We start from the raw sequence: 16,104 nt of genomic DNA, 5'->3' as shown, positions 1-16,104 counted from the left end.
GGGTGCCGTAACTCCAGTACAACTCTCATCAAACACTGATTCCGACTCGGAAAGCACTTCTCCATGTCAGCTGTCATACCGATGCTGTTTTACCCACACTTGGAGAGGAGGGGGAGGGGTGGTCATCTGGCCATATAGCTCAGTGCTCTGTACTCCTCCTCTTCCCAAAGCAATGCCTCACGCTGGTCCGATTCCACAGAGAGCAGCGGTCCATCTTTAGGGTGGCATGGTGGGTAGCACAGCTGCCTCACAGCACATGGAGCCAGGTTCAATTCCAGCCTCGGGTCATTGTCTGTGCGGAGTTTGCACGTTCTCCCCGTGTCTGCATGGGTTTCCTCCCACACTCCAAAGATGTGTGGGCTAGATTGATTGGCCATGCTAAATTGTCACTTTACCAAGATGGCACCGGAGCGAGGCAACTTCTTGCGAACTGTGCCCAGCATGCCCTCTAATTCTATCTTTTACTTTGCACCCTGCACCCTCTCCTTTCCTTCTCTATGAACGGTATGCTTTGTCTGTTTAGCGCACAAGAAACAATACTTTTCACTGTGTCCCAATACATGTGACAATAATAAATCAAACCAAATCACTTAGTGTTCTAGGATGTGTGGGTTGGGGGTTTAGCAGGACAAACATGGGATTACGGGGCTGGGGTCTGGGTAGGATGCTCTGTCGGAGGGTCGGTGCATACTCGATGGGCCAAATGGTCTCCTTTGCACTGTAGGAATTCTATCTCATTGCGACCACACATGTAGTCATTTAAGCATTAACTCCAATAGAGTGGGTGACAGATTATCACTGATGGGCCTGGCCCTATCTTAGTCTGATATCTCCATGCGTGCGCTGCAGTGCTGAGGCAGTGCTGCGCTGTCAGAGGTGCCCCCTTTTGCATGAGACGCTGAATGGCGGCCTCAAGTACCCTTTTGAGGGATGGGGTTGGGAGAGGGAAAAGATCTCGACGCACTGTTTGAACAGAGCAGGCAAGCTCGCCCTACCCCCGTGTCCTGGTCAGTAATTACCCTCCAGTTACCTCATCACCTCGTTAACGTTTGTGGGATCTTGCTGTGCTTCAATTAGCTGCTGCCGCTGCTGCATTCACCTGGCCAGCGACGCCCACATCCCATGAATGAATATTTTTAAAAATCAGCACTCTGACAGGGACGACACTTCAAACATAATTAATTCATTGGCCACTCAGCTCCCGGGGTGCTCGGAGGTCATACATAGAAACCCTACAGTGCAGAAGGAGGCCATTCGGCCCATCGAGTCTGCACCGACCACAATCCCACCCAGGCCCTACCCCCACATATTTTACCCGCTAATCCCTCTAACCTACGCATCCCAGGACTCCAAGGGACAATTTTTAACCTGGCCAATCAACCTAACCCGCACATCTTTGGACTGTGGGAGGAAACCGGAGCACCCGGAGGAAACCCACGCAGACACGAGGAGAATGTGCAAACTCCACACAGACAGTGACCCGAGCCGGGAATCGAACCCGGGACCCTGGAGCTGTGAAGCAGCAGTGCTAACCACTGTGCTACCGTGCCACCATACCGGCACTACATAAATACAAGTTCTTTATTCTCTCTTAAAAAAATAGGACAGACTGTCAGGGTAATGCTCTGGGGACCTGAGTTCGAATCCTACCACAGCAGATGGTGAAATTTGAATTCAATAAAAATCTGGAATTAAAAGTCTACTGATAAACATAGAATCCCTACAGTGCAGAAGGAGGCCATTCAGCCCATCGAGTCTGCACCAACCACAATCCCACCCAAGCCCTATTCCCGTAATCCCACATATTTACCCTGCTATTCCCCCTGACATTAGGGTCAATTTAGCATGGCCAATCAACCTGACCCGTGCCTCTTTGGACCGCAAGATCTAGCCAGTTACAAAAGAACTGGCTGCAAAGTGATTCTTTCTGAATATAAAGGATAACTGTACATGGTCTACGTCTGGCCTTCATCAGCTGAAAGTGCAGATCCAACCTTAAAAGTGGATGAAGATTGAGATTTGCTCATCAAAATCGAAAGGACAGGCGATGGGGGGCTGGCCTGACACAAGAAACATTTCTGGCAGGTGAGGGGGACAGAGTGGTGTCCTGGGAATTTCACCCGATTAGTAATCCCGAACCCAGCCCAACACTCTGGGTTCAAATCCGACCATTGATGAGAGAATAAGTCTGGGACATAAAACTAATTTCAGCAATGGCGACCGTGACAACTATCATTGTTGTTATTTTAAAGAAAAGCCCATCAAAAAGGGCGCCACAGTGGCACAGTGGCTAACACTGCTGCCTCACAGCGCCAGGGACCCAGGTTCGATGCCTGCCTTGGATCACTGTCTGTGTGGAGTCTGCACATTCTCCCTGCGTCTGCGTGGATTTCCTCCGGGTGCTCCGGTTTCCTCCCACAGTCTGAAAGATGTGCTGGTTAGGTGCATTGGCTGCGCTAAACTCTCCCTCAGTGTACCCGAACAGGCGCCAGAGTGTGGCGACTGGGGGATTTTCACAGTAACTTCATTGCAGTGTTAATGCAAGCCTACTTGTGACGAATAAATAAACTTTAACTTCTCTGGTTCATTAATGCCCTTTAGGGAAGGAAATCTGCTGTCCTTACCCGGTCTGGCCTACATGTGACTCCAAAGCCACAGCAATGTGGGCCGTTAGGGAGGGGCAACAAATTGCTGGCCTTCCAGCGATGCCCATATCCTGTGAAAGAATAAAACAAAGAATCTCGATGAAGACGATGAACTTTATAGGGTTAGGAGGACAATTCGAGAGGAATAGAGTTTTTGTTTATTCATTCATGAGTCACGGGCATCACTGGCTGGTCCAGCATTTATTGCCCATCCCTAGTTGCCCTTGGAGGGCAATTGAGAGTCAACTCCATTGCTGTGGCTCTGGAGTCACATATAGACCAGACCAGGTGATGATGGCAGATTTCCTTCCCTAAAGGACATTAGTGAACCAGATGGGCTTTTCCGACTCTCGACAATTATTTTGTGATCATCAGTAGGTTCTTAATTCCAGATTTTTTTTTATTGAATTCAAATTCCACCAACTGCTGTTGTGGGATTCGAACCCGGGTCCTCAGAACATTAGCTGAGTTTCTAGATGAACAGTCTAGCGATAATACCACTAGGCCATCACCTCCCTGTCCTTTTATTTGTTTCCAAATAACTCTGCAGCCCTGGATAAAAATGTGGGGGCTATGAGAGAAACTGAAGGGGAAGAACTTACATCTCTCCTCGTTTCAAGAGCCGATATGAAAGAGCTTGCTGTTTTGATCCAGCATAATGAGGAGGGAGGCGGGGGTGGGGGGAAATCGAAGAGCACAGAGGTAAAGTGGAAGTGCAAATGAGAAGGTGATTAATACTCGCTTGCAGGAGGTTTGCTATCGGAACCTGCCACACTGAGACTGTCACAGCAGCACTTTCACATGCTAGAAGGAGTTCATATTCTCCTGTGGCTCCAATAATGATTCACATATGATTTATCCGCACATCACAGCCACGCCATGACTGCCTGAATAATTCAGCAGCCAGCGATTCCTAACGCTGCTTTGATCCCAACTGTTCCGACCTTGTGTTGAACGAAGCAAACGCACAGGACAGCCAACCAAGCGCCTTCAATGCAGCGCATCAAATAGAAATTAATTCACCCCCAAACACACTCTACATTTTTATCACACGGAACAGGCGCTGAGTGATTCACGGAAGTTTAAAGAGCTCGGTTTCCACCAGGGTCCCAAACTGCGCATCACGTTTTCTGCTGCAGCCACATAACCCCTCCACCTGCCAGCTGACGAAGGGTCATCGAGAAGCGAAACGTTGGCTCTATTCATAGAATCCCCACAGTGCAGAAGGAGGCCATTCGGCCCATTGAGTTTGCACCGACCACAATCCCATCCAGACCCTGTTCCCATTACTCCACACCTTTACCCTGCTAATCCGCTGGCACTAGGGTCAATTTAGCGCGGCCAATCAACCTAACCCTCACATCTTTGGACTGTGGGAGGAAACCGGAGCACCCGGAGGAAACCCACGCAGACACGGGGAGAATGTGCAAACTCCACACAGACAGTGACCCGAGGCCGGAATCGAACCTGGGTCCCTGGCGCTGTGAGGCAGCAGTGCTAATCACTCTGCCACCGTGAGCCCTACTCTCGCCCCACAGATGCTGTCAGACCTGCTGAGATTTTCCAGCATTTTCTGTTCCTGCTTCAGATTCCAGCATCCGCAGTGTTTTGCTTTTATCTTCACCACAGCACCTCATAAAACAACCACTGGGAGGCTGGAGGCTCCTGATCCTGTCTTCAGTTATTTATTGGTGTACTAGTCCCCCAAGGAAGCAATCTGAACGCAGCACAGAGATGTGAGGATACGCTGACACATGGCAGTTAGCAGAGCGACCACACGGAGGAAGGGAGCTCAGCAAGAAAAGGTTTTGACTGCCCCCTGGGTTTGAACTCAGGGCGCCATCGCTTTGGATTAACCTTGCCTGGAACTTAAGGCTTAGGACGGAATCTTCAAGGGAGAGGGGCAGTCCCTCAATCTAAGGCAGTCAGTGCCTGATTGAGGGACTGGACATAGGAAAGTGGGAGGGGGGGAAAGGGGCTTTGCCCTTGCTGCCGTCTCTCCTGCACCGAGTGGCACAGTGGTTAGCACTGCTGCCTCGCAGCACCAGGGGCCCGGGTTCGATTCCCGGCTCGGGTCACTGTCTGTACGGAGTCTGCACGTTCTCCCTCTTCTATTAAATGGATCAAGGGATATGGGAGGAAGGGGGGATCAGGATATTGAATTTGATGATTAGCCATGATCAAAATGAATGGCGGAGCAGGCTCGAAGGGCCGAATGGCCTACGCCTACTTCTAGAATAAAGAGAACAAAGAACAATACAGCACAGGAACAGGCCCTTCGGCCCTCCAAGCCCGCGCCGCTCCCTGGTCCAAACTAGATCATTCTTTTGTATCCCTCCATTCCCACTCCGTTCATGTGGCTATCTAGATAAGTCTTAAACGTTCCCAGTGTGTCCGCCTCCACCACCTTGCCCGGCAGCGCATTCCAGGTCCCCACCACCCTCTGTGTAAAATACGTCCTTCTGATATCCGTGTTAAACCTCCCCCCCCTCACCTTGAACCCATGACCCCTCATGAACGTCACCACCAACCTGGGGAAAAGCTTCCCACCGTTCACCCTATCTATGCCTTTCATAATTTTATACACCTCTATTAGGTCACCCCTCATCCTCCATCTTTCCAGTGAGAACAACCCCAGTTTACCCAATCTCTCCTCATAACTAAGCCCCTCCATACCAGGCAACATCCTGTTAACCTCCTCTGCACTCTCTCTAAAGCCCCTACGTCCTTCTGGTAGTGTGGCGACCAGAACTGGGCACAGTGTTCCAGTATTCTAGTTTCTATGTTTCGATGTGTCTGTATGAGTTTCCTCTGGGTGTTCTAGTTTCCTCCCACACTCCAAACATATGCAGGTTAGGTGGATTTTCTATGATGAATTGCCCTTTAATGTCCCAGAATATGCAGGTTAGGTGGATTGGCCATGCTAAATTGCTACTTACCATCCCAAGATATGTAGATTAGATAGATTAGCCATGATAAATGTGTGGAGTTACATGGAAGTACGGGGTGGGAATGACATGGGTAAGAGAGTTGGTGCAGACCTAATGGGCCAAATGGCCTCTTCTGCACTGTAGGGGTTCTATGATTCCATGATCTCTGTCTTAAATGGTCGGCCCCTGAACAGAATACAGAGCCAGACTATTTAGTCTCTCTTGCTAGGACAACCCTCTCATCCCAGAATTAGCCTCGTGAATCTTCTATGGACTGCCTCCAGTGTTACTATATCCGTTTTAAAATCAGGGAACCAAAACTGTGCGCAAAAGTCCAGGTGAGGGTTCACCAACACCCTGTACAATCGCAACAAAACCTCCCTATTTTTAAACTCCGACCACTCTGCAATAAAGACCAAAATGCCATTTGCCTTCTTAACTACTGCCTGCTAGCTTTTTGGGATTCATGCACAAGAACACTGAGATCCCACTGCACATAACTCACCTGCAGTCTCTCTCCATTTAGATAATAATCTGCCTTTTATAAGATTGTAAGATATAGGAGCAGAGTTAGGCCTGGGGTGATCAGTAAGTTTGCGGACGACACAAAATTGGCAGGACTTGCAGATAGTGAGGAGCATTGTCAGAAGCTACAGAAGGATATAGATAGGCTGGAAATTTGGGCAAAGAAATGGCAGATGGAGTTCAATCCTGATAAATGCCAAGTGATGCATTTTGGTAGAAATAATGTAGGGAGGAGCTATATGATAAATGGCAGAACCATAAAGGGTGTAGATACGTAGAGGGGCCTGGGTGTGCAAGTCCACAGATCCTTGAAAGTGACGTCACAGGTGGAGAAGGGGGTGAAGAAGGCATATGGCATGCTTGCCTTTATAGGACGGGGCATAGAGTATAAAAGTTGGGGTCTGATGTTGCAGATGTATAGAACGTTGGTTCGGCCGCATCTGGAATACTGCGTCCAGTTCTGGTCGCCACACTACCAGAAGGACGTGGAGGCTTTGGAGAGAGTACAGAGGAGGTTTACCAGGATGTTACCTGGTATGGAGGGGCTTAGTTATGAGGAGAGATTGGGTAAACTGGGGTTGTTCTCCCTGGAAAGACGGAGGATGAGGGGAGACTTAATAGAGGTGTATAAAATTATGAAAGGCATAGATAGGGTGAACGGTGGGAAGCTTTTCCCCAGGTCGGTGGTGACGTTCACGAGGGGTCATAGGTTCAAGGTGAAAGGGGGGAGGTTTAACACAGATATCAGACGGACATATTTTACACAGAGGGTGGTGGGGGCCTGGAATGCGCTGCTGGGCAAGGAGCTGGAGGCGGACACACTGGGAACGTTTAAGACTTATCTAGACAGCCATATGAATGGAGTGGGAATGGAGGGATACAAAAGAATGGTCTGGTTTGGACCAGGGAGCGGCGCGGGCTTGGAGGGCCGAAGGGCCTGTTCCTGTGCTGTATTGTTCTTTGATCTTTGATCTTTGATTTGGCCCATCGAGTCTGATCCGCCATTCAAGCATGGCTGATAAGTTTCTCAACCCCATTCTCCTGCTTTTTCCCTGTAACCTTTGATCCCCTTACCAATCAAGAACCTATCTATTTCTGCCTTAAATACACTGAATGACCTGGCCTCAACAGCCTTCTGTGGCAATGAATTCCATAGATTCACCACCCTCTGGCCGAAGAAATTCCTCATCTCGGTTCTAAAGGGTCATCCCTTTATTCTGAGGCTGTGCCCTCGGATCCTAGACTCTCCGACTAATGGAAAAACCTTCTCCACGTTCACTCTATCCAGGTCTTTCATTATTCTGTAAGTTTCAGTGAGAAAGCCTCTCATCCTTCTATACTCGATCGAGTACAGACCCAGAGTCCTCAAAGCCTCCTCATACGTCAAGCCTTTTATTCCCGGAATCATTCTCGTAAACCTCCTCTGGATCCTCTCCACATCCTTCCTTCGATACAGGGCCCAAAATTCCTCGCAATATCCCAAATGTGGTCTCACCAGAGCCTCGGCAGGACATCCCTGTTTTGCATTCTTTTGATTTTGATTTCTTCTATCGAAGTGCATGACCTCACACTTCCCCACATCAAACTCCATTTGCAAGGGTTTTTGTCCAATCACCCAATCTATCTATATCCCCTTGCAGAATTCCTCAGTTCTTCTCCACAACTTTTCCCAACGGATTGGCTTTTTACTGGAACACGAGTAAGTAAATGTGGGAATGGCTTCAATGGGCCAGGTATTCCAAACTGTTCAGTTTCCATCCTCTTAGCCAGAGCAAATCAATACAAACTTCATTCACCAAAGAGTGTTGAGGACCTGGGACACACTGTCACGGGGTGAGGTGGAAGGGAATAGTAGCAATGTAATGAGGGGAAACTGAATGAGCTTACGAGGGAGAAGAGGGAGAGAGGGTTTTCATATTAGATTTGGATGAGGAAAGATGGGAAGAGGGTTGAGTGGAGCATAAACACCAGCACGTACCGGGAGGGCTGAATGACTTGTTTCTGTATTGTATATTTAGGGTGGCACGGTGGCACAGTGGTTAGCACTGCTGCCTCACAGCGCCAGGGCCCTGGGTTTGATTCCCGACTTGGGTCACTGTCTGTGTGGAGTTTGCATATTCTCTCTGTGTCTGTGTGGTTTACCTCTGGGTGCTCCGGTTTCCTCCCACAGTCCAAAAGATGTGTGGATTAGGTGGATTGCCCATGCTAAATTGCCCCTTAGTGTCAGGGGGACTAGCAGGGTAAATATGTGGGGTTACGGGGATAGGGGCTGGGTGGGATTGTGATCGGTGCAGACTCGATGGGCCGAATGACCTCCTTCCGCACTGTAGGGATTCTATGGTTCTATGATATCCAACGGGACCCTGTGTAAATAATATCCTGTGATTTCAAAATAGTTCCTTGGTTGTGTTCCGTGGGAAGAGCCACTGGAGAATATAAATGTGCCATTTACAGCTATTCCGAGCTTCATCCATTATTCAGCTGATAATGTGTGGGAAGAGCTATTGCTGTGTTTCATCTACTTGAAGCTGAGCAAGTGCCAGGACCCATTGTGGTGGACACCAGTTATGGTTATCATCCACAGATGAAGTAGCATTTACCTAAATTAGCCACGCACGTGTTAAGTAACCTCCCCTACAATTGTCACACAAACCCACTGAGGTTCAATTGAAGAGTTGCTCACTCTATCATCAGCTAATGCAGCCTGCTGCTAGTGACAGGTTAATGACTTGAGCTGCACACTTGCAGGAGATGTTACTGTGAATGTATATCAGTGTATTTGCTTTTAATGATGCTTGATTAATAGGATGGGACAAAGACGTGCTCTTCATTAGGCACTTAAAACGCACTCAGAAAGATTGAGAGAATAATTTGTGACAGGCCAAAAAGGAATGACCCTGCCTCTGTCCTCACAGTGGAAGCTTTAGCAGGAATGAGGATATCCATTTTGAAGGTTAGGAACCCTTCCCTCTTAAGAGTACCTGGAAAGGGGGCTTGGGGTGGGGAGGAGAAAGGAGCAGAATGGGGAATCAGGGGGAAGCAGACAGGGACACTAGTGTTCGGAGATGGCTCTTTTGTGGGAATGAGGTGGATGGGGTGAGTGGGTATTCTCTGGAGAACTGACTGTCGTTCCGGAGGGAGAGCTTCCCCCATGCAGTTCCAAAACCCAGCCCGAGGAATAGTGGCGACACAGAAGGAGGTCCATCGTGTCAGTGTTGGTTCTCTGCAAGGGAACTCATTCAGTCCCACTGCCCAACCCTTTCATAGAATCATTGAATCCCTACAGTACAGTAGGAGGCCATTCAGCCCATTGAGTCTGTACCGACCATATTCCCACACTGGCCCTATTCCCGTAATCCTACACATTTACCCTGTTAATCCCCCTGACACTAAGGGTCAATTTAGCACGGCCAATCCACCTAACCTGCACAGCTTTGGACTGTGGGAGGAAACCGGAGCACCCGGAGGAAACCCACGCAGAAACAGGGAGAACATGCTAACTCCACACAGACAGACCCAAGCCGGGAATCGAACCTGGGTCCCTGGCACTGTGAGGCAGCAGTGATAACCACTGTGCCACCGTACCGCCCTAGAACCCTGATGCATTCCTCACAGGGTGATAGAATTCCCATGCCCCTATCCACCCCGCTCCTCCTTTAAGACCCTTGTTAAAGCCCCAGACTCTGAATAAACCTCGGAATCTTCCCTTGGATGAGTCCCAATTATTTCTGATGAGCCCCTTGGGGAAGTGCCCTGAGAAGTGTTTCCACATGAAAAGACACCATCTAAATGCAACTTGTTGTTTGGCTCAATTCACCAGAAATCACCTGAATATCGCTGTAAATCCCCAAAGATAAATGCTTAAAGAACAATAAATCGAGTAAACATGTTACCAGGCGGACTCTTTTGACCTGAACCTGGAAGCGAACGGGGATATAATTTGCACGACTCACCAGCACACGCTGTCCCGGGTATGTTTAGTGCTCAGATAGCCCCTGGTACTGTTTCACATTGTCTGCTTTGTCTGGACGGCTGGAGGCAACTTGTGCGGGAATCAGACCTACAGAGAAAGAAACATCCTGGTGTTAACGCATCAGCCTGGCTGGATAGGAACTCAACAAACACTCAACAAACTCAACAAACACTGTCCTGGCTGGAGACAATACACATCTCTTTAACCTATGCTTAACCCTCTCTCCATTCACATTGTCTGTACCTTTAAGACTTGATTACCTGTAAAGACTCGCATTCCAACCATCATTTTGTAAGTTGAGTTTGTGTTTTTATATGCCTTATTTGTGAACACAACTCCCACTCACCTGATGAAGGGGCAGCGCTCTGAAAGCTTGTGGTTTGTGCTACCAAATAAACCTGTTGGACTTTAACCTGGTGTTGTGAGACTTTTCCGGCCTTGGGGTCACTGTCTGTGCGGAGTTTGTTTGTTCTCCCCGTGTCTGTGTGGGTTTCCTCCGGGTGCTCCAGTTTCCTTTCACACTCCAAAGATGTGCGGGTCAGGTGGATTGGCCATGCTAAATTTCCCCTTAGTGTCAGGGGGGCTAGCTAGGGTAAATGGATGGGGTTACAAGGATGGGACCTGGGTGGGATTGATGTCGGTGTAGGCTCGATGGGCCGAATGGCTTCCTTCTGCACTGTAGATCCTATTATTCTATATGATTCTATGACAATACCACTCTGCCATCGCCTCCCACAGAGTGTGTCCCCAGAACATTTTACGTCCAACTGCTCAGGAACCATCTGCAGGCAGCCCAGAGGCGGCACACCCTTTACCCTGGCAACCCAGAGGTGGCACACCCTTTAGCCTGGCAACCCAGAGGTGGCACACCCTTTACCCTGGCAACCCAGAGGTGGCACACCCTTTACCCTGGCAACCCAGAGGTGGCACACCCTTTACCCTGGCCAAAATACTATGTGAGCTCGCCTCTCCCTTCACAATATTCCGATGGGGTTACGATCAACCTTCGTCTCTTTCATCAGGAGCTGCTGGGAGTTACACCACCTGAGCAGCTGAAGATAATTGATTCCTCGTAGACGGACTGAGGAAACAAAGCTGCCCATATACAACGGTAAATCAACTGTTTAGTTCCAAATTCTACCTCACTGCATCACCCACTTTGAGGTTGTTTTTCCAGTGCAGACCAGCCCCGGGTGATTTGTACGTTCAATTCATTGAGTAATGTTACCCTCCTGAGACCCCACTGAGGGGTTTTAATTTGTTCCCTAAGGTCTGTGCGCTGGTTGGAAAAACCGCCCTTTGTCGACAAGTCCTTTGTACTCTTTCTAGTGCAGTTCTGAACGGTTCACCATGACTTGCTACATTATCATAAATTCTCAGAAGTTTTGGACAATGTTATGCGAAAATGTAATTTTTAAAATTCTTTCACGGGATGTGGGCGTCGCTGACGGGGCCAGCATTTATTGCCCATTCCTAACGGCCCTTGAGCTTGCTCGGCCGTTTCAGAGGGGAGTTGGGAGTCAACGTTTTTCATAGAATCCCTAAGGTGCCATTTGGCCCATCGTGTCTGCACTAGCTTTCACGACCCTTTATAGTTTCTTGCGGTCTTGGGCAGAGCAGGAGCCATACCAAGCTGTGATACAACCAGAAAGAATGCTTTCTAGGGTGCATCTGTAAAAGATGGTGAGAGTTATAGCGGACATGCCAAATTTCCTTAGTCTTCTGAGAAAGTAGAAGCGTTGGTGGGCTTTCTTAACTATAGCGTCGGCATGGGGGGACCAGGACAGGTTGTTGGTGATCTGGGACACCTAAAAACCTGAAGCTCTCGATCATTCCTACTTCATCCTCATTGATGTAGACAGGGGCATGTTCTTCACTATGCTTCCTGAAGTTGATGACTATCTCCTTCATCTTGTTGACATTGAGGGAGAGATGATTGTCGCCTAACAAAAGAGCATCCGCCCCCCCCCCCCTCAGGCCTTCCTCTCCACCTTAACCCTGTAACCCTGCACATTCACCATGGCCACCTAACCTGCACATCTTTGGGGTGTGGGAGGAAACTGGAGCACCTGGAAGAAACCCATGCAGACATGGGGAGAACGTGCAAACTCCACACAGACAGTCACCCAAGGCCAGAATCGAACCCGGGTCCTTGGTGCTGTGAGGCAGCAGTGCTAACCACTATGCCAACCTGCTGCCCACATTGCAGTGGGTCTGGAGTCACGTGTAGGTCAGACCAGGTAAGTCAGCAGATTTCCTTCCCTAAAGGGGCGTTAGTGAACCAGGTGAGTTTTACAACAAGCAATGGTAGCTTTCAATTCTAAATTGTATTGATTGAATTTAAATTCCACCAGCTGCCGTGGTGGGATTTGAACTCATGTTCAACAGCCTGAGCCTCTGGGCGGCTAGTCCAATCATCTCACCACTGCTCCACCATCTGCTGACTTAGGGAAAGCACCGGACCTCCCAGAGGTCGTGCTTAGTTCTGTGATACATCATACAGCTTGCAAAAGATTATAATCTTTCCAGTGAGGGAAATTATTCAATGTGCTTCCCAGAGACATGAAGGAAACCAACACAAATCTCTTAAACCAGAGAAGGAGAAATCAGTGGGCGCCAATGAGTTTGGTCAGAGAGAGGGGTTTTGAGATAGGTCTCCGAGGAGGAGAAGGGGATGAATAGGCAGAGGGGTTTAAGAAGAAAGTTCCACCAAGTCGTGCCCAGGCGACTGAAGATTTAATTTGATTTGATTTGATTTATTATTGTCACATGTATAGACATATTGAATCAGCCGCCTACTACACTCCTTATACACCTATAACTGTGCGGCCAAATTCCCCTCCAACTCGATTTTCAAGTTTGCTGGTGACACCACTGTTGTAGGTCGGATCTCAAACAATGACGAGACAGAAAACAGGAATGAGATAGAGAACCTGGTGAACTGGCGCGATAACAATCATCTCTCCCTCAATGTCAACAAAATGAAGGAGATTGTCATCAACTTCAGGAAGCGTAAAGGAGAACATGCCCCTGTCTACATCAATGGGGGTGAAGTAGGAATGATCAAGAGCTTCAAGTTTTTAGGTGTCCAGATCACCAACAACCTGTCCTGGTCTCTCCATGCCAATGCTATAGTTAAGAAAGCCCACCAATGCCTCTACTTTCTCAGAAGATGAAGGAAATTTGGCATGTCAGCTATGCCTCTCACCAACTTTTACAGAGCATTCTTTGTGGTTGTATCACAGCTTGGTATGGCTCCTGCTCTGCCCAAGACCACAAGAAACTCCAAAGGGTCATGAATGCAGCCCAGTCCATCACACAGACCAACCTCCCATTCATTGACTTTGTCTACACTTCCCGCTGCCTTGGAAAAGCAGCCAGCATAATTAAGAACCCCACGCACCCTGGACATACTCTCTTCCACCTTCTTCCATCGGGAAAAAGATACAAAAGTGTGAGGTCACGTACCAATCGACTCAAGAACAGCTTCTTTTCTGCTGCCATCAGACTTTTGAATGGACCTACCTCGCACTAAGTTGATCTTTCTCTACACTCTAGCTATGACTGTAACGCTACATTCTGCATTCTCTCCTTTCCTTCTCTATGAATGGTATGCTTTGTCTGTATAGCGTGCAAGAAACAATACTTTTCACTGTATACTAATATATGTGACAACAATAAATCAAATCAAATGAATGCCTACGCAGCAGGTGGTCATTCAGCCCATTGAGTCTGCACCGACAACATTCCCCCCTAGGCCCTATCCCCATAACCCCACATATTTACCTCGCTAATCCCTCCAACCTATGCATCCTGGGACACTAAGGGGCAACCTAGCGTGGCCAACGCACCTAAACCGCACATCTTTGGACTGTGGGAGGAAACCGGAGCACCCGGAGGAAACCCATGCAGACACAGGGAGAACATGCAGACTCCACACAAACATTGACCCAAAATGGGAATCGAACCCGGTTCCCTGGCGCTGTGAGGCAGCGGTGCTAACCACTGTGCCACCATGCCACCCCCTGTATTGGAATACAGTGAAAAGTATTGCTTCTTGTGCATTATACAGACGTTCGTAGAGTACATAGGGGAAAAGAAAAGGATAGGGTGCAGAATATAGTGTTGCAGTTACATATTGGGTGCAGGGAAAGATCAGCTTAATATGTGATAGGTCTGTTCAAAAGTCTGATGACAGCAGGGAAGAAGCTACTCTTGAGTCGGATTCGAAGACAGGATCATTGAGGGCAGAGAAAAGGATGGGGTGTTTCCCAGGAATGCATTGGAGTGTGTGGACGGTGGAGCATCCAAAAATGTGTCATCAGCCGACAGGCTGGTGCAAGGGCGGTATTCCCATGTATCAGCGTTACTTACCTATAAGTACAGGCAGTCATTATAATGGGAGGCAGGAATTACAGCTCAGGATCAAACGGGACACAAATTTTTGGGAAGAGGTTTTGCTCGCAGCCAGGGAGGACAGGCGGAGCTAGTGCTGAGCCCTGAAGCTGGCGGCATTTCTATCCCTCCATTACTCAACTGGAGAAAGTTAAGGCTCCTCTAAGAATGGGTGTCAGAATGGTCATCTGTTAGCACAGAGGTGCTGGAGGGCAGATGCATGTACTTATTGTACGTGGAGGCTGATAGGCTTTAGTTAAAGGCAGCAGGCCGCACCTGACAGAATTTGATGAATCGGTGAACTTGAATCAGGATAGAGGTTGGTCTGTTCATTCAAAGGAACAGTCACCTGTATAATTAATCAGCTGTGACACATTTACCCGAACCAAAGTCACACAAGACATTCTCGGTGGCTCTGAGCGAGGCATCTTATTTCTTTGTCCTCCTTGACTCCTTTGCCAGGAAACCACCCAGTCCTTCTCCAACACCTCTCATCAGTCAATGTCATCAGAAGAGTTCATAAGATATCGGCGCAGAATTAGGCCATTCGGCCCATCAAGTTTGCTCCGCCATTCGATCATGGCTGATATCCATCCCCATTTTCCTGCCTTCTCTCCAAACCCTTCAACCCATTACCAATTAAAAATCTCTAACTTCTCCATAAATTTACTCACTGTTCCAGCATCCACTACACTTTGGGGTAGCGAATTCCACAGATTCACAACCCTTTGGGAGAAGTCTTTTCTCCTCAACTCTGTTTTAAATTTGCTCCCCCTTATCCTAAGACTATGGCCTCTCATCCTAGAATGCCCCACAAGAGGAAGCATGCACTCCACGTCTACTTTATCCATATCAGAGAATCGGATCATTACTTGAAAAGAAAGAATTCGCAGGATTGTGGGGAAAGAGCGGAGTGAGTGGGACTGGATGGGTTGCTGGAGCAGAGAGCCAGTATGAACACTGAGGCTGAATGGCCTCCTCTGGTGGTGTAACCAATCTGTGATTCTATGACCTGTTCTCCAGCTCTGTGGCACTGCCTTGGCTTGGATTGACTTGTACCTATCTCACCCCAGCCAAACTGTATCCAGCAACAGTTTCTCTATCCACCTCTGGAAAGTCAACCAGGGAGCCCTCCCGGCACCAGCCATGGCCTCTCCCCATCTTCACCCACATGCTGCACCTTGACAACAGAATTTGCAATCGACCCCATGTTACTGCTGGCTCTCTGCTCGAACACCTAGACCCACCCACTCCGCCCTTTCCCCATAGCCCTGCAAATTCTCTCTCTTCAGTCAACCATAGAATCATACAATCATAGGGCTATACAGAACAGAAAAGGCCATTCGGCCCATTAAGCCTGTGCTGGTCAAAGACAAACCACCCAATTCTACTTCGCGCTTTTCTGAGCCAAGATTCTTTCTCACTATTCTGGCCTTATTTTTATTCATTCATGTTCCAACCCCAAAGGACACTAGTGAACCAAATGGGCCCCTACTACAATCTGACAATGATCCGATTCTCTTCTGAAGACTTCTGGTGAGAGGTGTTGGAGAAGGACTGGGTGGATTCCTGGCAAAGGAAACAAGGAGGACAAAGAAATAAGGTGCCTCGCTCAGAGCCACTGAGAATGTTTTGT

At 48.5% G+C, this 16,104-nt stretch overlaps 1 protein-coding gene across 2 annotated transcripts in view; it reads right to left on the bottom strand.

The window, feature by feature from the left end:
- The window catches only part of ndst1b (N-deacetylase/N-sulfotransferase (heparan glucosaminyl) 1b), a 259,765-nt gene that overhangs the window by 190,325 nt on the left and 53,336 nt on the right, over positions 1 to 16,104 (bottom strand). For both annotated transcript variants that reach the window (XM_078231781.1, XM_078231784.1), the window contains one exon: positions 10,054 to 10,160. The gene's annotated coding sequence lies outside the window, so the exon portion shown is untranslated. The remainder of the gene's footprint in view (positions 1 to 10,053; positions 10,161 to 16,104) is intronic.

Source organism: Mustelus asterias, chromosome 16 (assembly GCF_964213995.1).
Source record: "Mustelus asterias chromosome 16, sMusAst1.hap1.1, whole genome shotgun sequence".
NCBI lineage: Eukaryota > Metazoa > Chordata > Chondrichthyes > Carcharhiniformes > Triakidae > Mustelus > Mustelus asterias.
Note: the sequence above shows the minus strand (reverse complement) of the source record. Positions and strands in the feature narration are given on the sequence as shown.